The sequence below is a fragment of the Larus michahellis genome, chromosome 5 (genome assembly GCF_964199755.1).
Source record: "Larus michahellis chromosome 5, bLarMic1.1, whole genome shotgun sequence".
NCBI classification, from domain to species: Eukaryota; Metazoa; Chordata; class Aves; order Charadriiformes; family Laridae; genus Larus; species Larus michahellis.
This window is the reverse complement of record NC_133900.1, coordinates 10,942,744-10,966,457: the sequence shown is the minus strand read 5'-3', so window position 1 is coordinate 10,966,457 and position 23,714 is coordinate 10,942,744. Positions and strand designations below refer to the sequence as shown.

General features: G+C 46.9%; 1 protein-coding gene across 6 annotated transcripts in view; it reads right to left on the bottom strand.

The window, feature by feature from the left end:
- The window catches only part of SLC4A4 (solute carrier family 4 member 4), a 185,104-nt gene that overhangs the window by 95,969 nt on the left and 65,421 nt on the right, over positions 1-23,714 (bottom strand). The window lies entirely within an intron of this gene.

The window sequence follows — 23,714 nt, the reverse complement described above, 5'->3', positions numbered from 1 at the left end:
TTTCCTGGAGCCCCTTTAGGGACTGGAAGGGGCTGGAAGGTCTCCCCGGAGCCTTCTCTTCTCCAGGCTGAACCCCCCAGCTCTCTCAGCCTGCCCTCACAGCGGAGGGACTCCATCCCTCCCACCATCTCCGTGGCCTCCTCTGGACCTGCTCCAACTATAAGCATTAATGTTTGAATTCGGTAGCCTAAACCCATTCGGGGCTTAGGAGGCCACCTCATCTTGAATATCAGCAGCGGTAAGGCGCCAGCCTCCTTCAAGATGCTTTGAAAAAGCTCGGCTTTTCTTCCCCCCGCCCCCGTCACCTTCTGAAAAGCTTCATTCAGTGACAAACCGCCCTTATGGCTCTTAGAGGTTAACAGCCACTTATCTAAAAAGCTGCAAAGCCAGAGTAAGAATTCAGACAATGCTTCCATTGACTGGGCAAGCAGCAGGATTTGGCCTGACAGAGTGGTTACAAAACCAGTCCGTGTCATGTTTGGATGTTGGTTTTCCTCATACTTCCCTGCTGCAGCAACACAAGTTTGATCAAGTAGATCCACCTCTTCAGACCGGCACTTCGGGCGACTGCGCTTATTCCATGTTTCACATCCTGACAAAAGCCCGTCCCCAGCACTTCCCTCACTTGGCATCCCTGGACGTGTTACGACCATCCTGATGAAACTGTCACCCTCTGTTAGCAGTGTGGCAAAGCAAAGCTTTCGGTGGATAAATCACTCCTCTGAGGGCTTTTTCTTTTTCTCCCCACGTCAAAACAATTCAGAAAAGGGCTCTTGCAACGGTATTTCAGCAGCAGAAAGACCCTATTGAGATACAGGCACAATAACCAGTTTCGTTCCTGCCTTTAAAAATTAACCACCATTAACTTCAGGCTCGGAGTGGCTCCGGGCTGCCAGCAGCACACTCCTTCCAACTGGCTTCCCAGAAAGAAACTCCTGATTCAACTTGTTCTCAAAAGCCCGGTGACATTTCTGCAGCTCTTGCTCTTCACCGGTTTCCCCTTGCAACAGCAAGCAGAGTTCAAGCTTCTGCCTCCTTTTTCCTCTCAGCTTCACAGACTCACCCCCCACCTCCTACACGAGCGCCAAACCTCCATAGAACACGATTACGCTGGAAAAAAACCCCATTAACTTCAGGCTTGTCAGTTCACGGACAAAGTCTGGGCCTTTGGATGTGCCTCGCTACTCCGAAGCAGAAGCCAGGTAGACCAAGACCTGCAAACCCAACGCTCAATAGGAGAAAAACTCATCTCCTCGCTATCCCTCGCACTGCCAACGTGGAAGGTTGCAGAGTTCCACCAGATGCTGCCGTGGGCCGTGTTTTGAGCCCTTTTATTTAAGCTCCCGAAAGGTAGATGGTCTCTCATGAGCAAGAGGCAGGGAGGCAGACCAGCGGGGTATCTATCACACAGCAGGCATTTTAGCCCGCGTCAACAGTGAAAACCAAATGTTGGAGAAAAGAAAACACGTTGAGATAAAAGAAGTTGGTAAAAAGAAAAAAAAAATAAAATAAAAAAAAATAATGAAGAGAAGGCCAGTAAGATGTTGATGAGAAGCGGTGTCAGGCCAGCAATGTATACCCTTCCTTGGCTGCCCGTCAACTGGCCCCATGTTGTGGTTGACCTTGGCGCCTACTGCGCAGAAGAGGAGAGCGCTATTCTCATCCACTCCCAAGTACAAGAAGGAAAATTGACTCAGGCAAGGCAAGAGCTTCAGCAGATTTGCTCAGGACTCACCTATACTGGAAGGTAGTTTTACTGCTTTAAGCAAATTTCTGTAATTCAGTCAACCAAATATAAGTATCCGATATTTCCACTTCGGGGAAAGGAATACAACCAGGATCTATACCAGCAAAATTGCGTGCAAGAAAAATAATAGACCATTATCCAAACTAAGCACAGGCCAGCTTTCCGTAAGTGACTGTGCTGTAATTAAGATCAATATACTCAGGAAAAGGATACTGCCAAAAGAGGAAGGAAGAAAGCTAGTTCAAACAAACCTAACTTTTTTTTCCACTGAAAAATGAGAAATCTGGTATCTAAAGATGCATTTGGAGGCTACTTACGGAATGCAAAGCGAGCCACGCAGAGATATAGTTTTACCAAAACAACAAAGAGGCTCAAAAGCAGTACGGAAGCAGAAATACACAGCATAAGGAGGCCAAGCCCCACTTCACCGTACCATCTAGGAACATCTTAGTCCAGCACAAGCCTAGGTCAAAGCAAAACTAACAAACGTGAAACATAAGGAAGATTCAACCAAAAACTGGAGAATAAGCACACAGAGCGTCCAACGCAAATGAATTATGCAAGAACATCAGGCAGCAGGAGCTGGAGAACCGGTGGGTGAACCGGACCACCTCGGAGAGAGGCGGCCAATTAAGAGGATTAAAGATTTCGCAGAAAGGCAAACCAGCTTCTTCGTGTGAAACTTCACCATGGGGTGGAAAGGTACTGAACCTTTTTCGACGGCTAACATGCCTGGCAGCTCAGACACGAAGGTGTCTGCAGAAAGAGGGAAAGAAGACAGAGATGAACACAACAGCGGCAAGCGGCCAAGACCCCTTGTGCTCACACCTCCCCACAGCCCGTCCAGCCCCGAGGTTTTAGCGAGGTCTGGGCCATTTCCTACAGCCTGAAACCAAAGAAAACAAGAAGCAATCCACGAAATCACCAGGAATCGGTACCCCAACTAATTTAACACGCTTCACCACAGAATACCACCTACCGCAGCAGTAAGAAACAAACTATTTCGTCTGATTCCCCTTTCTTTCTAGACCTCCCTTTGGAGGCCTTTCTACCGCTGTTCAACCACATTGCGGGTTCAAAAAGTGCACAAGGTTAGCATGCCTTTATTTTTCCTCCACTACCAAAAACACGGCGAATCTGAGCTGCCACAGCCTGTTCGGGGCTGCTGTAGTTAAAAACAAAACCATTAGCAGAGTTCTCGGAACCGAAGCGCGACTTAAGCACATTTTTTTTTTTTTCCTTTCTTTCTTTTAAGCTCCTAAATGCAACTTTAGCAATTACTGGTTTATGTAATTGCCCAACATTTAATGTTTACAGCAACATTTTACAACTAATTTACATGTAGTTCACTAAATGCTTTAGGGTTAATTGGTCTTTTGTCGTGCATTAAGTAGCTTGTTAATTATTAGACAGTTGGGAAGAAAAAACAAGTAGGAGGTCAGTTGGAGGATGGCTGGGACTGAACAGAATGGCTGCTTGTAATTAGCAAAACGCACAGGGGTGATTTTTGCATAAGCATTGACCTTCCTAATGATCGACCCCATGTTTAGTCCCAAATCAGGCCGGGCCATGAGCGAATGGTGTATTTTACAGGATCACATCGTCTCCGTCGTTCTCCCTGTGGAGGGGGACACAACAGGGCTTATTCACGGACTTCATTGTTTCCGGTGTGTGCGGTGAAGATGAAACCATAGGAGAAGATGCGATTCCTTGTGCTCGGCATGAGGAACGTAAGAGGGAAGATCGGCATTTTTAAACACACTTTAGACAAAATGGGTGGAACAAGGAAGGCAAGGAGGATCCCAAGGGATGCTTCCCTGATGACCCTAGACGACCAACATCAAGCAGCCACATCTCCCAGCTCCTTGATTAGAGCACACCAAGGCCGCATCTCAATACCATACTGCGGCAAGAAGAATTTTGTACCACCTGTGCTAAAAGGGAGCCCCAAGACATCTAAGTATTCTCTGCTCCGAGCACTGCCAGCCCAGATGCATCCAAAGAGATCAGAGTGATTTGAGAGGAAAAAAAATAATCAGCATGCCTCCTTGGGGCTCTATTCCACCCGCACTTCTGTCCAACAAAAGAGCGCTTTGGACATGGTATCATAACTTAGAAACAAACATTAATAACTTAATTACCAAGTTGGCCCTGCTTTGAGCAGAGGTTTGGACCAGATGACCTCCATAGGTGCCTTCCAACCTAATTTATTCTATTCCATTAGTGAACTCCACATATAGCTAATCTCCACTCCACTTATCACATCTGCTGCCCAAACGTGAGCGCTTTGCCAGGTTTTCAGAACAACTTTTAGTAATGAAGAGAGACTGAAAACCCCATGCTGGTTTTAATGATCTGCTTGGCATGATAGTCTGGAAGTGGAGATCACCAACCGAGGTAACAAAAAGCCATCTCTGTATATTACAAGTATTTGCAAAAAAACCGCATCCAACTTGAAAAATTTATGCGCTGTCTTTTCCGTGCAAAGCATTCCCATGGCTTCTTCTCCCCAAGTGCTCCAAACTCCAATGTCTTTGGCTTTTAGTAAAACGGAGCTATTATTAACTGTGTGTCCTGTGGCAGCCCAAAAGGCTCTGTTCAGGAGTCCGCACCCAAATCCCTCTGGATGGCGCAAAGACGAACCGGAGTGGGCTGAACGGAGACACCAGAAGCAATTAAACCAAAGCGACTGGTTTAACATGCATTAGAGAAGTCACATAAGTTTCTTGCAGGGACATTCTCATTCAGAACTGAAGTGACCTTTATCAGATGCACCCTGACTGGAGTTATTACATCCTTAACTCCATAAAAAATTTTTTTTTCGGGACCCTCTATGCTAACTAACTCTGAAACACCAAGGGCTGCCCCAGCACAACCGGTCTGGCTCCACGTGCTGTCCCTCAAGAGCAGCCACAGGAAAACAGCAAAATAAGTCCAAAACAACAACTGCTTCCTCTCTCCATTCAGGGAGTTGACCTTGACCAACTCAACAGGGAGTCAAACTCTACCTGTACTTCTTAAATCCCTCCTCAAGCACAAAAAAGTGGCCTCATCTGCAAAAGCACATGGCACTCAGCAGCACAGTTGGCCTTCAGCAGTGCCCAGAACTTAACAAACAAACAAGGGGGGAAAAAAAACCCCAACAAAAAAGAGAACAAATCAGCTAGGTACTAGTGATAATCTTTTAAACAACTTGGGATGGAAAGGGCAAACCAGAAACGAGCAGGGTTTTCCAAAACGTACTCCATCAAAACAGCATTTCCTGAAATGTAAATCGCTTTACGAGTACTGGTCTCCTCAGAGTCGTTAAATGCTACCTTTATTTCTTTTTAATTGGTCCCACTGCATTTTAAATTGCTTTTGGAAAGTATAGTAGAAGTATATAAATATGATATGTTGAAACACTGAACTGTTAAAATACGGGAATTAAACTTAAAAACTCTTGTAGTTTTGCTCAAATTTCGTTAATGAGAAATAAGGAATGTACTTTTTAAAAAAAAAAAAATACTTGATTATTAAGAAAGCCTTAGCGTGTGGCAAGTTTCTGCAAATGATTAATTATTGTAACTCAGCAAGGGGTGCTGCTGCTCTCCTTCTGACCCCAGGAACACGCGCTCACTCTGGGTGGGTTTAAGAATAGCAACATGCGAACATCACCCCTCCTGAGCTTTAACGCCGTTTTGCTCCCGGTGCTTCAGCCACTCATCCCCCTTCCCTGCTGGGATCAGCAGTTTGGGCTTGGACCAGTCTATTTTGCAGATTCAGCTTAGCACACGGCCGCGAAAACAGCTAGATGGCCACGAAACCAATGTAGATGGCCATGAAACCAAGGTAGGTGATCATGAAACCAAGGCAGATGGCCATGGAACCAAGGCGGATGGACGCGGAACCCAAGGCAGATGGACGCGGAACCCAAGGCGGATGGACGCGGAACCCAAGGCGGATGGACGCGGAACCCAAGGCGGATGGCCACAAGGGCAGGCACTGCTGTTGGGAAGGTAGAACGGAGTCGAGGTGCGATGGGAGCTCCTCACAGGAGACGTGCCCCCAACAGAAATGTGAAGTTCCAGCCCAGCCAGCAGAAGCGCGCCGCGCAGTTAAGAGACCTCGGGCTGCGCTGTCGAAAGTTCAGAGCCCGGCAGCTGAGCAGGGCTCGGTTAATACCGAGATTCAAAGGCCCCTGTCCCGCTGCCAAGCACGCAGTTCGCATGACAAGGGTCGCTTTGTCTCGCATCCCCCTCCACCTCCCAGCACATGGGAAACTTCAGCAGTTCCCTCGCCGAGGAGAACAACTAAGCTGAGTAACTCGGAATTACAGGCTTTCAAGGTTAGTTTGCTGCTGGAGCCAAGACATATTTCCAGTGCTTCTCAGGACTGAAAACAACCTTCTACTTTTAATGACTTGCCTTTTATCTTTAATAAGGGATTAGGAGTTATTTTTCCAGCTAATACCTTAAAATCCAGATAATCATAAAAGCAATCAGTAATACCCAATATATGTTAATTACTCATTTTCTTCTCGTCTCTCGTTGGCGTGCTGTCACTCATGTACATTAATTTGTCTATAATAAGGCTGCAAATCAAAATCAACAAAAGGCTTCGGGTCCTCTCTGGGGAGTCACAGGTTTAAGACCTGGGGGATTAACAACAGATTATATCTGCGGCGACAGCGAAGAAAACGACATTATGGCCAAAGACGTGCTGAACTCCCCAACCAGCCATTCACCTACGCCCTGCGCTTCCCACAGGAGCCAAGCAAAGCACAAGACTGCTTTAAGATAAGCTAACGACAAACTTGTCAGCTTGATGGCAATAAGGAGAGACAAAGTCGTGCTCGCCAAGTTATTCCCACTGAAACGTGACCCTGAAAGTAAGTTGAAGCTTTCCGTAACAGGCTACCCTGGCCCTTCCAAAGGGAATCTACAGGAAAAGCAGGTGCAGAAGCTTCACGTTCGAGATCAGATGGTGGCAGAGGGAAAAGCTGAAGGTGCTGGAATAACGACAATAAACAGCACATTGCTCAGACAGGTAGTACCTACAACTGCAGAAGATTTGAATGGGTAAGATGTCATTAAGAGACAATCCTACCTACACCCCGTCTTGAGGGCATGGAAATGCAAGCACACAGACTTCCACCCATCTTCTGCCCAGGTTTATGAAAACCCTGGCCCAAACGCTGCTGCTGACACTTCCCTCCCTGCTGTCTGGGCTCAGGAAGGCCACTCCGGCAAGTACTGCTGGGGAGCAGCACGCCAAGGAAACCCTTCTGCCAGAGCAGGGGAGGGACGTCCCCCAGAAGGCTGAGCTCCAGATGAAACCCTCAGGTCACAGCCCGGTCAGGAGGGAATTCTCACCATCGACAGCAAAGCACCATACAACTGCCTTCCGTACAGTTCCCGAGGCCCGTTTCTCAAGTACGGAGCCGCTGATGAGCCATTTCAGTAGCGATGCAATCGATTTTGACAAAAACGGTCCTGCTGGTAAGCTAAAAGCTCTCCAAAAAATGCTTTATACAAGTTTCTGCTGATGCCCCTAGCACACGGGATACATGTTTTCATTTCTAGCGCCCGACGTAAAACACAAGTTTCCAGAGATAAGGATCGCTTTTGTTAGGTTCTCTGAAACCGTTTCTAGAATTTTAAATAGAAATTTATCCCTGCTTTCCTTCCTCCTCCTCTTCTCCAGAAGAAATGTGAGCCCGAGGTAGATACCTAAATGGAAATTTCAAGTCCCGACAATTACATTTTGGCAAAGACACAGGCCAGGACCTTAGATTATCCTTTATAACTGTCTACGTGCTATCGCACAAGTGTAAGAAAGGAGATAATAAAACGTTTTAGTGTTACGTTTAATGTATAGACGGCTAAGATGGGAGTGACCTACCACCCAAACGCTTCGCTATTCAGACTGCCTTTGCTACGACTTTATGGTCCCGTTGAGTTTATCTTCAACGGCCCTACGAGCGTCTGAGCGCGCGGCTTCCCTGTTCGCAGAAGAGTCATTGGATGCCATTAATTTAGGGAATTTCCTGGATCTATCAGAACATGATTTAGGCAGCAAGGAAAAAAAACGCAGTAGCAAGTCCAGATGTAATTCTAATTACATACGTGTTCTGCCCTCTGTGCAGTAATTTCTTCAATTGCCTGAGTCCCGAATAGCTTAAAACCGGCTGCTTTCATTCAGCTTCCTTTACAATTCTAAACCCATACATCATGTAACTTGTGGGGAGGGAAAGAGCAAACCTCCAGAATTTTTTTTCCTATTGCCCTGAAAGTTACACTCTGGAAGTTGAAGCACTTGGTGAACATACGACAGAATTTTTGCAAAAGTCATCAGTAACGGCTTTAAAAGTCAACGCAGATGAGACCGCCAGCACCGACCTTTTCTACCCTATGGCAGCAATAAAGCCTTATCAGAAACAAATGCTTAAAACCAGCCCTCTGACAACCCTTCCGTTGGACTTTTTTTGGCACTACAACATTGTTAAGAGCGTAGGCGGGGTGAGACGCTTCACCAATGGCTCACACCACGGGTACAACCACACCAGCACTGACAGCGTGCACTACCAACCTCCAAGCTCTGACGTGCCGGGTCTGTGTTTTATGTGCCTGGCGAATACCAGCAGGTCCCCAAGTCCCCAAAGCAGGAGTTTAATTAAATACTGAGAAGTAGCAAGTGCACGCCTAAGCTCTGCGCTACCCGCAAACGAGCTTGTACATCAAACCCGAACTCTCCCCATCACATGTCCTCAGGTTAATGCATCCTTCAGTTCCAAGACGATAGTTTTTGAAATCCCAGCTCTCTCGCCAGCACGCACGTCCCGTGGACTTGATCTCCTGCTACCTCAAACCACCCCCCGCCGTAATCCCCGGAGTCAGCACTCACGTAACACCGGGAATCATCTGGTTCTCAGCTCTACGAATAGCCTCTCTGCCTGTAGACAGTGCCGGTGGCCAGGGCAGCACCCCGGGCCACCTAACACCCTGCGTGTGTCCTCTCTGCCGAGCATCACGTGTGGAGGAACACCAGCAACCATAAGTGCAGGTGGGAGATGTCAGCACCCATGGCTTTCCAAGGGAGAATAACCGCGTCATCAGCTGTCTCTTGCAGGAAAAGGACAGACCTGATCCTTTCCTGCAGTAACGACGCTGTTGAGATATATATACACACAGACACAGATAAAAGGAAGGAAAACCATCTCCTGTTTTCAAATGCAGGTGACTGTCCTCCACCCGAAACACAATTACGCTGTCCCATCACAGCCGTCGACACAGCTGGGGTTTTGTACAGATCACAACTCCACGCATTCGTTTTAACTTGCCTCAACAGGACTTGCTTATAAAACGTATCTAATTTGCATACAGGCTAATTTTTAACCTTCAAATGACCTCAGTCTTATCAATTCATTTTATACTTCTAGCATAGTTATCTTCCCGTAGCTGCTAAGACACCAGCGTGACAACCAGACAGTTCCTATTTTCTTCAGGTCCCTACTCCCAATGTTCACCGTTTCTTTCTCATCCCCTTGGAGCTGACGGAGCATTTGCAAATAGCAGCAATGCAAATTCTACACTGCAAGTCTCAGCATACCCTTATAAGCCCTGCATTAAAAAAAAATAATAATAATGCAAAGAACAAGTAACATTTTCAAGTAATCTTCACGTGATGTCCACAGAATGCCTGTAGTAAAATCAACCGGAGGGATGAAAAAAAGGGAGATGCTGGCGAAGCTCTGGAGAAGGCCAGGGTGTTCTTTCATAGATTTGTGACCAACACACAATTTTGGAAGGAAGCGGACAACGGGGGCGGTAAACCGGCCAAGATCACCCAGAGGGTTAGCGACAGAGAGAGCCAAAAATGCAACTTGGCTTGCCCGACTCCACTGCAGTGTCCTCCCCGTGAGATGACAGTGCCTATTACAGAGCCGTGGTGTGCTTGATCCTCTTCTCATGCCCAGTTTAGCACGGGGCCCAAAATGAATTCATCTCCTACTGAGCTAAGGATGAGCAAAAATGGAACGTAGTGGGAAAGAGGGAAGAAGTTGCAATTATTTTAAATCTTTTTTTTTCTTGTTTGTCAATGTCCTAGACTGTTGGTAAGAAAGCAGTTCGTGTTTTATCTATTTGTGTCCTTTTCTTGGAAGTTAATTACGTTTTGAAGCAGAGCATGTGATTTTAGGGACAGGGATGAAAAACAGAAGTGGTTTTAACAGTACTGAAAAGTTTGCTGGACTTCTGACCTTCCCCTTTCATTTCAAAGAACTACAGGAAATGATGGAGAATGACAACAGTCTTCCTACAGGATCTCCTCTTCTGAAGACACGTATGGGCAGGTTATTCCTTTTGGCAGCAGGGCAGGCACGAAGAATCGCACCTTGGCAGTGACAGAAGCAGTGGACACTCACAGGACAAGAACTCAATTCCAGCAAGTCGGAAAATTATTTTCTTCTTGCGTAGATGCAGAAGAATCATAGAATGGTTTGGGTGGGAAGGGACCTTAAAGCCCACCCAGTGCCACCCCCTGCCCTGTGCAGGGACACCTCCCACCAGCCCAGGCTGCTCCCAGCCCCGTCCAACCTGGCCTTGAACCCCTCCAGGGATGGGGCAGCCACGGCTTCTCTGGGCAGCCTGGGCCACTGTCCCACCACCCTCACAGCAAACAATTTCTTCCTCAGATCTCATCTCAATCTCCCCTCTTTCAGTTTAAAATCGTTCCCCCTCGTGACTAGTTAGGCAGAATCACTAACTAGTCATCCCAGCCGACACTATGCTAATGTGCTAAACCAGTTTTTGACAGTGGTATCTTCTACAGTGCAGAAAGAACATTACTGCCAGTTTACTGTATTAAATGATTCAACTCATTAAAGAAATTAAATGGGAGGTGACAAAGCAGAAGATGTTGTTTATTTGTTCTGAATTCTGGGCTAAAAAAGGGGGAGGAAGATGAGATCTAAGGAGAACGGGGAACTCCACTCCCTCATTAGCTCAGATAATACTTCCCTTGATTCCTGAAGTGATTTCAACTGGGGGAAAAAAACCCCAAACACCAAAACCCCCAGGTGGTTGCACCAATACAAACAAAGGCGCCCTTCCCCTATTTTTAATTGTTTAACTTATATTTTTGTTTCCATCCACATAGAGTTTGACAAAGGTTATATGAAAAGGTATCCCTCTCGATCTCCAGCCGCATACCAGCGTGGACACCTGAGCTCGGACATCCTCAGGTGGCGTTTCCATGTATCCTAGGAGAGTCCAGCCAGGTGAAGGCAGAGTTGAGGGAGAAATTTGGCTGAGCAGCCAGAAGGTGCTTTGGGGGCTGCCGAATCCCTCCCGGGCTTGACCATGCAAGATATCTACATCCCCAGCCACCATAACGGCAATTTCTAAATGCCTATACTGTACGCCGACACCCACGCAGAGAAGCCTAAATCTAGGGGGTTGTGTTCTGCCTCCAGTCAATTAAAAAAATGCATTAGTTCCTACTTCCTACTGCACAAAAATTAAGACACTGAACCTGTCGATTACAACCTGTAGACGCTGAACCCGTAGATTACGTTCTCGAATTAAAGCGAGTATTTCTAAGTGTGACTTGGCTACCAAAATGGAATGATCGATTCCACGTGAAAGACAGAGTAACAGCAAATCAATCATTGAGGATCAACTTCCCTTTAGGAAATGATGAAAACTATATAGCCAGATTAAAATCCACTATTTAAATTAAAGCTTCCTGCTCGCTGATTGAAACCACTGATGGCACCCAAGATTGTAGTTTCTTTTATTTTTTAAGGCAAACCAGGCTCCCTGACGAACTGCCTCACACATTACTTCGGCTACTAACTTTTCTCCAGAGCAAGGTGCACATTTTTGCATGGCTCTAGGAGAAAAGAAGCATCACCCCAGCCAACAGGGGAAGGAGCAGCCCGGAAGCTGCGGAGGGGAAAGGAATTCGTTGAGAATGTGTAAGGCACGTGCCAAGACACACACGGATCCATCTCGGCCATTTCAGACAGCAGAATTTTAACAGTTTTATTTGTGTATGCAAATACACACCGAGAGAAGGGATTTTTTTTTTTTTAAAACAAAAAAAAAAGCTTGGCTTAAAGCCTATTGAACTTTTAAAAAGAGACGGGAAATTGTGTTAAAAATCCATAGTTGATTTTCAGGGAAATTAAATTCCCCAACGTCTCCCCGCCCCCCGGTTCAAAGTATTTGCTTCAAGCTCTATGTAAATCCAAGCGGCTGCAGAGAGAGGAGGAATCTCCTCGTTTTCCCAACCCTCAACGACAACCTTGCCAGGGATCCAGCGAAGAGCAACACAAATACGTGTCACTGAAATCCCCTTTGCCATGTCCCTCTCCCTGAAGAAGTTTCAAAGAAGGAAAATGAACTTCTTGGGGGGGACTTCATTTCTTTCAGAGCGAGCCAAGGCCAGCAGTTTGGGGCCACAAACGAACCGACGGGCTCTTGCTACAGCAATTAGTGAAAAAGAAAATCATCTCTTGCGAAGGGCTGCACTCATCTGTACACAGGAAACGTTACCGAGTCTTCCGTGCTTTCTGTTTTTCAAAGAAGAGTTCAAAGAATTCGGAAACCTCGACTGATGCAGCAGCACATGTGAAGTCAAACTGAGGACAGCACATGTGCTCATGCATCAACATCAATCTGTTCTCTTCCCCCGAGTTTTTAGTAAATGGATTTCAGGCAGCAGCAAACTCAGGAGGAAAAAAAAAAAAAAAAAAAAAAAGATAATAAAATAAACCTGCCAGCAATCTGCTGTTCATTAACTGCTGTACTTGGACTACACCAGCACCTCTTCCACCCATGGGCTGCAACAAACACTGTCCACTGCTCAATATCCCAACCTCATCCAACACCCTAAGGACAACTCCATCACATGGGACTATTTGCTACGTGTTTCCATCAAATGCAAGAAAAGAACGTGTAGGAAAAAGAAGTCAGAAGCTGTTTTCCAGGTGTTTCTCAACTTTGTGGCAGTCGAGAAGCCGCGGAGAAGCGGGCGGCTCTTTCAGATACCTGTTCCCTCAACCACAACCCCGGTTCTTCGGCTCAATGTTGAGATGAAGTCAAACGTCTGCCAACAATATCACGTCAAAGATGGGAATGGCTGGATTCACTGCAGGGTCACAGACAAAGGAGGACCTGGTCTCCATAAAAAAAAAAAAGCTTTTCTTCAAAACACGTTTGTTTTTTATCCCCCAGAGAGACAGGAAATTGTGAGCAATAAACCTCAAGGATTTCTTTTCTAAGATTACTGCATTTGAAAGCTGTCCTCAACTAGAGATTCCCATTTTCAGCACATGCTTTGCATAACTGAAAGAAAATACGTGACCTTGATAGGAAGCAAAATATTTCTTGCAAAACATTTACTCTTCCTCTTGCTATGTAAAAATCTGTCTGTTCTTCCTAAATGAAGGACACCAAACCCACATCGCTCGCAAAAATGTCACACTGGATTTAATCGGAGGAGGATGTTTTTACAACGAGTTAAGCACTGCACTAACCTTATGTTTCTGAAGCCACGGGCTTCCAAGGACAGAGCATCTTCTCTTCTGCACCGAGTCTCTGCTGCGTGGGCTTTTAACAGGCTCCCCCTGTCCAGTGTCAGGACAGAGAACGGCACCACTGCAGTTGGACTTGGACAAGCTCCACTGAGCCCTCCATGCGTTGGAGGAGGATGGTTCCAAATCACCAGCCAGATGTGCAAGGGACCCTCTGGCTCGCCATGTCAGCCATGGCCCCAAGACCTCGAGGAGGCCACTAGATACCCCCCTGGTAGTGTCCTAGCTCATCCCAGTCAGCTTAAGAACGAAGCTGTCATCGACTGCAAGAGCAACGTACCTACAGCAACACCAAGTTTGGCTCAAAATGAACTTGGCTACAGCCAAAGACTTCACTGGCCCAAGACAGGAGACCCACATGAAGCTGCTCTGGTGTGAGCCAGAAAATCCATCTCACCTCCAGCCCGTGCCTAACACCGCAGGTGGTACACTCAAGGAAATATCTTTCCCCTTTTTTCCTGCAATGAATACTTTTCCCTCACCAGAAGGGATTGCAGAGACATTAAAAAACAAAACAAAACAAAACAAAACATCACTACCACAACAAAGGGGAAAAGGAAGAAAAAAATAAAGCCCAGAATTGCACTCTGCAAATGACTGCCTGACAGCAGAAAACGGATTAATCCAAAAACGCATTCATGCGTCGGAGCAGCATGAAAATGAATCGCAAGCATAATGCCTGGGAAGCGTATACGCAAAGCTGATTAATTCCCGTGTGCCTACAGGGAAATTCCACATGGGAAACCCGGGACCACTCCGACTCCGTGTGCCGGGTGAGGCACCGCTCCCCCCACGAGTCATGGCAAACGTGGCCTGGTCTTCAGAGAAGTTGCGAAAGAGGACTGGCCATTCCAATTTCCTTGCTTTCCACGGCATAGATATGTCTTGGGTTTAAATGTTACTTAAGAAATAACACGCTTCTTGCTGCAAAACCTGAAGCGGGCAGATAACCCTCTTAGATAAGCACATAAACAAGTCCGCGTGCTGGCTTACTGCTGGGAGAGTTCCCAAGTTCAGAAATACTAGTGTTAGGATTTTGTCTCCAAGATACCATTTGTCAAACAAAGTGTTGTTTGCTCTTGGCTAAAACCCCACATCTCCCTTGCCAACAGGCTGGGCTCTGCACCCCCTCACGGAATTGCTGTCTCCTCTTTGTTGCTCCCACAGACCACCCCAAGAGAGACCAGAAGTCCCTCTTAAGACCCTCCATAGGAGCACTACTTCTCCGCTTTTCCCCAAAGGCACACAGTGGCGTCCACAGCAGATGGATCACCTGCAGAATCCACGTTTATGATGGAAAGAAAGGCAGGAGCTACCAGCACCCCTTCTTGCACAATATCTCGGGAGGATGTTCTTTCACGGATACCACCACTTCTACGTCAAGGGCATCAAACACCACCTAACGCTGTCCTACACCCATTCAAAGGTCTCAAGATCTCTTCAAACTTGTAATTAGGGTCTCTCCTCTGAAGCTACGGTGGTAGTGGTGTCCAAATGACCAATCCCTGCCAGAAAGGAGTCATTGACAGCAGCGGCTCCTACACGTGCCACGTCCAAACGAAAGCTGACCAGGCAAAAACCTTCTGTCTTGCCATTTCTCACAAGCACGGAGTTGAAACGCTTGCAAAAAAGCCCAGCGTCACCACCACTTCCAAACGCTCCAGACAAGTACAGGCAGCAAGTGAAACCGCTCGCACTAAATACCACAAGCCTGACCCACACAGACCCACAGCCAAAAAAAAAAGACATAAAATTACACAAGATAATCAAAGGCGAGGCCTGTGGCTACGCACGCCGTCGCCATGATCTCAGACTTAAACAGTCACCATTTTTAAATGTGCAAGCCAGTTCATAAATGTGATTCTCAACAAAAAGGACTTAAAAAAAAAAAAAAAAAGTAAAATTGCTTGCCGTGAAAACCAGAAGGACCTTTAAGTGCTTCTAAAAAGCTGCATTTGATACTAAATGTTTCACAAGTAGGACAACTCAGGTTGTTCCAACGCGACATCTGTTCATGCTAGGTTTTTGTACCAGCGGTTCAACCAAAAGCAAAGGCGATGACGACAAGCATAAGCCTTGAGTGAAGTCCCGGAGCTGGTGATTTGATTTCTGCAGTCACTCAGATGCTCACCACCGACACCAGAGGTGACCCCAACCCTCGGGGCTTCCAAAGCTCTCCCCGTGAGACCTCCTTTCCAGCTGAAACCTCGGAGCAAACCAAAATACTGATTTCCACAAAGTGCCAAAGACCATCAGGCTCCAGCCAAAAAGGAAATCAACATCCTTGGGCTCCGAATTTCAAACTAACCCAAGAGCAAATACTGCACTTCCACCATTTGATGAAAATGCCTGAAAAGAAACACCTTTTTTAGTCAGTCTCAGCCTCACAACCCAGAAACTGTTGTAAAATAATCATTTCCAGGGGTTCAAAAATAAAGAGCCGATATAAACATGACTCAATGGAGTGTTTATACATTCGTTAGGTGAAGCACTCGCCACATTCCCGCCATCTTCGAACAGGCAATCCCTCTCCTCTCCCAGCCCGTCCGTAACTCATTACGCATGCGGATTAATATTACTCCACCTTCTGATGGCTCCTTCTATCTTCAAAGCCCTGCAATTTGATTAAAGCAGCCACATTCCCTTTTGACAACAGGAACGAACAGGTTCTTCCCCAAAGCATTACAGCTTCCATCGCTCTGCCCCCCTCCCTTCTGTGCCAAATTCCTTGGCAAAAAATGGCTATAAACACAGGAACTTTGATCGATAGGTTTTTAGCCATTAAAAGTATGCAATAACCGCTGCGGAATGATGAGGCAAACACCCTAGTATTTTTCCATTTTTAAAAAAAAGTGCACCATTACGCTAACAAATGACAAAACTATGAGATTAGTCACGGGGCAGTATTGAAAAGAGTCAAGTCACAAACCTTAGATTAGCTGTAGACGTAAAGAAGCCAAACGAATTATTCTCCCCACCCCAAAATAACATTCAGCTGCACTTGAGGGATGTTTACTGTCTTCCAAAATGTTCAGAATTAGCCATGGAGAGGGAATTAAGTCACCTAAAGGAACGTCTGCTTCTGGGGCAGAATGGCAGTTTGGGAAAATCTTAGGAAGGGATCCACCAGAGGTTTGTTTTTTATACTGCTAAAATCTATATCCTCTTCTCCAGAAAGGAAAAAAAACCCAACCCAACCCTTACTTTATCAACAGGTATTATATCCAATTTCAGAAAACGAAGGGAAAGAGAACCCGTCCACTGCTTCCCAGCCAGTGCCAAGTTTCAGTGACGAGCCTCCAGCTCCGACTGTTGTGAAATATGGGCCGTCCTGAAAGTCAACACTTTCCGAGTCCGGTACCAGCTGGGGGCTGTTAACGGCGTTCACGTCCTCCCCAGGATTAAGCTTCCCGGGAAGGAATTAACAAGGATGCAGTTTGCTAAAATCTATTTTGCTCTAGTGACTGAAGAACGTTGCGCAGAAGCTGGGTAACATGACCTTCGCTAGCAAACCTTGCGCAGCTGCCATCTTTATCAGCTTCTTAATATTTAACCCTCCAATAATTAAGAAGCACTTTTCACTCTGTAAGCGCAAAAAAGGCTTTATATTCTGCAGACACAGGTTTTGGACAAAAATCCACTTTCACATGGAAAAAGAGTGTATTTTGAGATTGGAAATGAAAACTAAAGGCAGAGGAAATGTTTGCTGGAGCAGGATGGACCCAGCTGTCCGAGGCAGCTCTGGCCAAAAGGAACCAGCGGGGTGGCAGTGACCACCACCAGCTCCTGCTGGGCATTTGCCGTGCAGGACCTGCCAGCAACAGGTGGGGAGAAGCCTGGATGGTTTGTGACTCACGGAGAAGGTCAACAACTACATCACCGCTTCCAAGGGGACTCGGAGCCGCTCATCGCCCTGACTTCATCCCACCGGAGAAAGATCCCAGCCCACAGGGATCTGGCCATTAGGTTTCCCCTTTTTCACAAACCCCTTTTTCCACCACAGCAGGGAGAAACAACGAAAACACCTCGCAATCCATTTGGTGACAGCTTAGTGACATTAAGACAAGTTAAAATAATAGGGGAAAATGAGAGTGCTCCTCGTTAGCAATGCTGGGAGGAGAAAACACACCCTTTTCCATTACTCTATGTCGAAAGGGAGACCACGGCGAGCTATAATAGAGCACACTGGCAATTTTCCAGCGAGGAGATAGCCCTGCTCATCCTCCCAGCATCAGTTTACAGTAAATTCCCGCGAGGGGGGCAAAGCTCTCAGCAGAGCCACGCTGCTGGAACCCGCACAACTCCAGGGTCGGCTGGGGCGGTGGGGAGGAGGCAGGGAATCCACAGTCCCCTTCGTGCCCCATTTCTCCCCGCTTGTGACAAAAGAAATTCTTTGGTTCTGAAACTCTGCGCTCATTCGGAAGTGAACTAAAAAGGTGAAAGGACAGCGAGAATCTCTACCAGGAACAGATGCTGCTGCATGCAGCATCCCAGTGCTGCAGAGCATCACCCCAGCGCTGCAGAGCATCACCCCAGCGCCGCAGAGCAGCATCCCAGTGCCGCAGAGCAGCATCCCAGCACCGGGTGCAGCATCGCAGTGCTGCAGAGCAGCATCCCAGCGCTACAGAACATCATCCCAGTGCCGCAGAGCAGTATCCCAGTGCTGCAGAGCATCACCCCAGCGCCACAGTGCATCACCCCAGCGCTGGGTGCAGCATCCCAGCACCGCAGAGCATCACCCCAGCGCTGCAGAGCATCACCCCAGCGCTGCAGAGCATCACCCCAGCACTGGGTGCAGCATCCCTGTGCTGCAGAGCATCATGGTGCGGCACCCCAGCTCTCCCGAAATCCAGCCTGCTTCTAGGCTTCCCCACGTTGATAGAGCAGCTCCAGTTCAGCAAACTATTTATATCAGCAATCTGCACAGCACTTCAACAGATGCTTAGCTTTAAATATGGATTTAAATCTTCTTGAAAACAGCCAGGCTAAATATATGCTTCGGGTTAAATTTGTTCCTGGGTGCTGTCCGGAATCACAGCCCGGTTTCTGCCTGCGCTGTTCCTAAAGGTGCTGGCAGAAGATGTACTGGCAGCCTGGCCCTGTCCCACTGCCGTCCCTCCCATCATTACGGGACAGCACGACTGAACCCCACGAGAAGATGATGCTGGAATTTTATCCCTCTTTCCATAGCGAAAGGTCCAATGAGCAAAAAATGCTCACATTTAACCCCAAATGTGGTTTTGCCTGCAATTGGAAGCTTCTTATTTATTGCCAAAGCATTAAAGGAACCCACAAGAGAGAGAGCAATCTCATTTCCAAGGCAAACAATTAATTAAAAAACACTGCCTGTTTTCCATATACCTGCATATATCCTTTAAGTAGACCGGGTAAAAGAATTGGACATCTTCCCTTTTCGCCACTGAATATAAGTCACACCAACACAGCTAGAATGAACCCCAAAAAACATCACAGCAGCAATTATTTGCACAGACCCCAAGGTTCATCCCCTAGATCTTCAGTGGTTACCCTGTTCCTCCTTCCCGTACCCCCGCTTTAAGGCCATCCCCGCGTGATACAAGTGCTGCAAGAACCTGCAAAACCCCTGTGGCCAGGACAAAGGAAAAATCACCGAAATGTCCTACCAAAATGGGATATTTGAGTGATTTCCCTCAAGTAGGAGTTTAGAGCCTGAAGTTGATACATGAACTACACAGCAGACAAAATTTATCTCTAAAAAAACCTACGTGAATAATTCAAATGAGCGTATTCTGTGGTTACAGCGCTGTTTCTTTTGCCTCCGATTAGCAAATGGGATTCTACAAGCCGTAACAGTCATTTATCTGAAACAGTCCACCCCCAAATAATCCCCATTTCTTGAAGCAGACATGAAACAACTGTTCTGGATGGCACTACTTCCCTGCCACTAGGAATGCGGAGTATGTTTCAGCCCAGCTTTAATGCAAAGCCGAGACTAATCCCCCCGGAGAGCTTTAGCTAGGCTTTGCCAAAGGAACAATTGTTGCCATTAAATAAGTTTATACTGTTCGGTGGTGAGCATTTTCTTTCTGCAGAGCGAGCTCTTATTCCCACGATGAAATGCATGCTGGAATGAAGTCACTTGACTACATTTCTTTTTTCTTATAGACTCATCCTTCTGAAGTTTCCCATCCTAGGCAATTTACATAGGGACAGGCTGGAACAAGAAAACCATGATATACAAAGTAGGCAGAACAAGTCCCAGACAGATAAAGGGAAACCCAAATAAGAGCAAGTCCAACAAAACGGGGTCAGACATGTTCTCTAGGAAAACCCAAAGCGCAAGGAAGAGTCAGCGCCCGGCTGAGTACTCGAGTTGGCAGCTGCCTGCAAGCACGGAACGGGAAGCAGAACTCTTCCCTTCAGCCTCTGGAGCCCAACAGATTGGCAAAATGCCCCAGAAAGCTCTGAGAGGCTCAAGGACCAAACAGCCAAAGTCACATCGAAACCCTCCCACGACCACAAAACTCTTTCCCAGCCTCAAAGTTTCCATTGCCTTCATGGACTTGGCCAACCTCTAGAAGCACATCTCATCGGGAGCAGATCTACCCCAACCACGTAGCCGCCCCTCAAATGCCTCCCAAACCTTTGTAGATCTACCATTTGCCATCTCCCAGCTTTACTCTTGGGTTGCCAGTCTCGCCATCACCCACAGACTGTGGTAACCACCAAGTGTTCGGCTCCGAAACACAACGGCTCCCACAGGACACGGTTACCAGCCTCCCACTGAGGCACCAGCCATCACCCCGCACATTCAGCCCTTTTTGTGTGAATTAAGGTGCAACGTCACCGCAAGGACACGTGCCACGGAGCTGCCCGTCCCCAGCTCTTCAAGCCCATCTTTATTTCCAACAGGGAATTCACCCAGGCTCATCCTCCTCCACTCTGCCACAGTTGGTGGAGACAGACTCATGGCAAAACCTTAATTTAGCTTCTCCCGCTCTGTGTGACACCTATCTCTGCCCAGATTTGGTGCAGGACGCTTGGTAAGTTGTCTGGATATCTAAATCTTCCGTTTTACAGTACAGCTTTCCTGACCTCCCTGCCCAAAAAGCCATGCACGCCCCGTTTCCCCCCCTACAGCCAACTCTTCCCTGCCAGTGGTGTCACTCAGTGTGTGACCTTCTTTTGTCCTGGCTGATGATTCACATCACAAGAGCTATGTCTCTGCTTCAAACCCAAAAATAAACGTATCCCCCCCCAAAACCCACAATGCTATCAGTGCTCTACAGCCAAGGACCAAATTGTCGCCGTAGCACTGTAAACTTTTATAATTATTGTCTGTATTGCGTACATGCAGACAATCTGTTATCTCTGCCATCTCTCCCCCCACCAGACCATATTTTCGCAGCTCCCCCAGGGCCAGGCACCCTCAGCCGTCCTTCTGTGTGTTCTGGCTGAACGTAGAGCTGACTCACGGTGGAGCCCGGCTCTTCCCTTCTGCGTGCAAACAGGTTTTGACACCTATGCTTTCTGCTTCGTTTGGACCTTCCAGCATCCTTCCCCTTGCCACCGCTTTGATACCAGGAAAATTCTTTGGTTCCAAGGAAGGGAAAGCGCAGATTTAGCAGTCGCAGCTTCTGCTGCCGATGCCAGGTTCCCCTCACAGAAGTGCAAGTACGAAATAAGGACACACGCTTCACCCAGCAAAAAAAAAAAAAAAAAAAAACACAACTCGCACGTAGCTTCAACAGAGAGGAGCCAAGCTATTAATCAGAGCCTGAAATCCAAGCCGAGTAACTCATATCGTTATGAAACTGCTCTTGGAGCACGAACACAACAGAGAGTAAGTGCTGGAGGTCTCCACAGACCGGGCTGCTCAAAATACCTCTCCTTTCATACACAGCCGTGCGATTCACAGGGTATTACATACCCATAGCTCAGAGCTAAATCAAACACCCCTCCTCAGCTGGATGAACTCAGTTCCCATTACTATATTTAAATATCAAGGTCTGCAGTTGGAAGCCAGACTTGAACGCAAGCCCGACACCGCGCTCAGGTTGAGACTAGTCCATTCATATGTTTCTTTACAAACAGAAGGACAGGCTCTGCTGATTTATGCATAGTTTTATTTCCATTTAACTGCTGAGGTCTACACTACTCTTCCAGGGAGCACGCAAACCATAAGGCAAAATGCACCAAAAGGGATCTGCCTTTTTATAGACATAAATCTGGCGATACAAGTACAAACACATCTATAAAGAATCGCTTACATTTCAGTTAACATCTGCTTTCCTCTTCAGCTTTCAGATGACCAAGCTCTTCCCTACACATAATTTTCCATGTACTTAATATTGTTATTTTAAAGTTCACTCAGTGGGTAAGAAATCAGCAAATAAATCCAAACAAAGACCCTCCCCTGCTTGAACAGATGTTGGATCGGGATTTAAAGCTGAGCAGAATAGCTCACCGCTCTCAAAGCTTTCATTTCAGATATCACACAGGTTTATTTTAATGAATATACCATTTTTCTGGGAAATGGCTGAGGCTAACAAAGAAGAAAGGAAATCATTTGCAACGATTAACATACCAGGGCTGAGGCCTTTTCCACCCTATCTTGTTTATTCTTCAGGTTTATGACATTGAAATTTTAGTGTCGTTCCATTTCCTTTGGTGGCAGTTGTTTGGCTTCCAGTCCTTCAGGTCACAGGTGAAGTACGTCATTTTGGCTTATCAGAAAGTCAAAGAAATGAGAGAGTCAGAAGAGATAAAAGAAAGGCAGTTCTTGTCTCTCGATAAGCTGTTGTTTCTTCAAGGCATGAACACATTCACAACCCAGCATCTGCTCCAACGGCCATTCACGATCCCTAAAATAACCCGGGCGGAAAGAGGGACCCAGGAGTGGGTCCTTGGATGAGACCCACAGCTGCAGAAGACTCAGCCTGAACAGAAGTCTTTCCTCAAAAGCATTGCTAAGGGTATAACAAAGCTTGTTTTTTGTGAATGATGACAGAAATGTATTTATTTTAGGGTTCCCACTTATGCAAGCTAGAGCTCCAGCAAAGCACACGCCGGAGCGACGTTCCGTAGGGAGGCACAAAGACCTCTGCTATCAGTGGGCTGTTTTGTACACGACTGCTTTACTTTTTATCAACACTCCCATTCTGTCATACCAAACTACTGGCATCCGAGTAAAACAGGTTTTTGGCCTCAAGATCTCTGGTTCGCCCTCCACACGTTTCTTAATCATCTAATTCCCTAACAGCTTCCTCGTGCAATCAAAATTATCCGCACTATCTTTGTGCCAGGCCGATCTGGAGGAGGAGATAAGGAGGGGGGATGCCAAGAGAAGAAGGAAAAGGGCCCAGAAATGGTTGGTATTAGGGAGAAGGGAGCAGCATTGCGGTTCTACAGACATCCCTACACCGCTCACCACGATTTTGCTAAAACGTCCATTGATCCTACTCATTAGATCAGCAGCATCTGCTGCCATCTGTCCGCTCATTTCCCAAGCCCACAATCCCAACTGGAGGAGGTTAGTAGGTCACGGGCATAATTCTCTGAACCTCCTGGGATGAGAAGAGACTCGGCTCCACGGCACGGCTCCAAGCACTCGGAGAGCCCCTGGTTGACCCATCCCTACCCTCCAACCCTTCTCCTGCCAGCCGACCCCAGCTGCAATCCACGTTTCAGTCCCTCCAAGAGTGGCTTAACCTGCCTTTTCCTAGCGCAGAAGCAAGAAGTGATGGGCAAATCTACATCAGCTCTGCTGACGGATAAGCAGATTTCAGAGCATGAAAAGAAAAATTTAAAAATATATAAAAAAGAGGACGCTTCAGCTTCAAGAATAATTAGACTAAGGGTCAACATTTTAATGGGTAAGGCTCATGTGAACAAAACCGTGCTTCCCGCTAAAACACGTGTCAGAAACCCACTGTACGAAACGTGGTGTATGAAACCCGAGGGGAATGTTGAAAGAGCCACCAGGCTCCGCGGACAGGTCCAGCGTAGATGCTTTGGAGCGCTTCAAGCTCTCGTTTACATATACACAGAGAGAAACCCAGAGCCCTGGCACGGCTTGTTCCCACACTGTCCGACGGATTTGCATCGAGTTTAATCCCAAACGGGCAGCTTTACAGTACCAACCATCATCTGCACAATTCAGCCCTTCTCAGCTACAGAAATATCTTCGGCTTAAAATCAAAATGCTTCTAAATGAGATATTTTATTTTTTTTTCCCCCACATGGTAAATTCCTTAGACTTTTCTGTCCCTTAGCAGTTTCACGTGAACGCAGAGAACAGAATTAGGCAAAGAATTAAGGTGGCTTAGGTAATTATAGCGGCACATGCTATCAGTTCAAGACAGAAGATTAGTGCGGGAAGCTTCCAGTTAAAGGAGGTCTTCTCCCCAG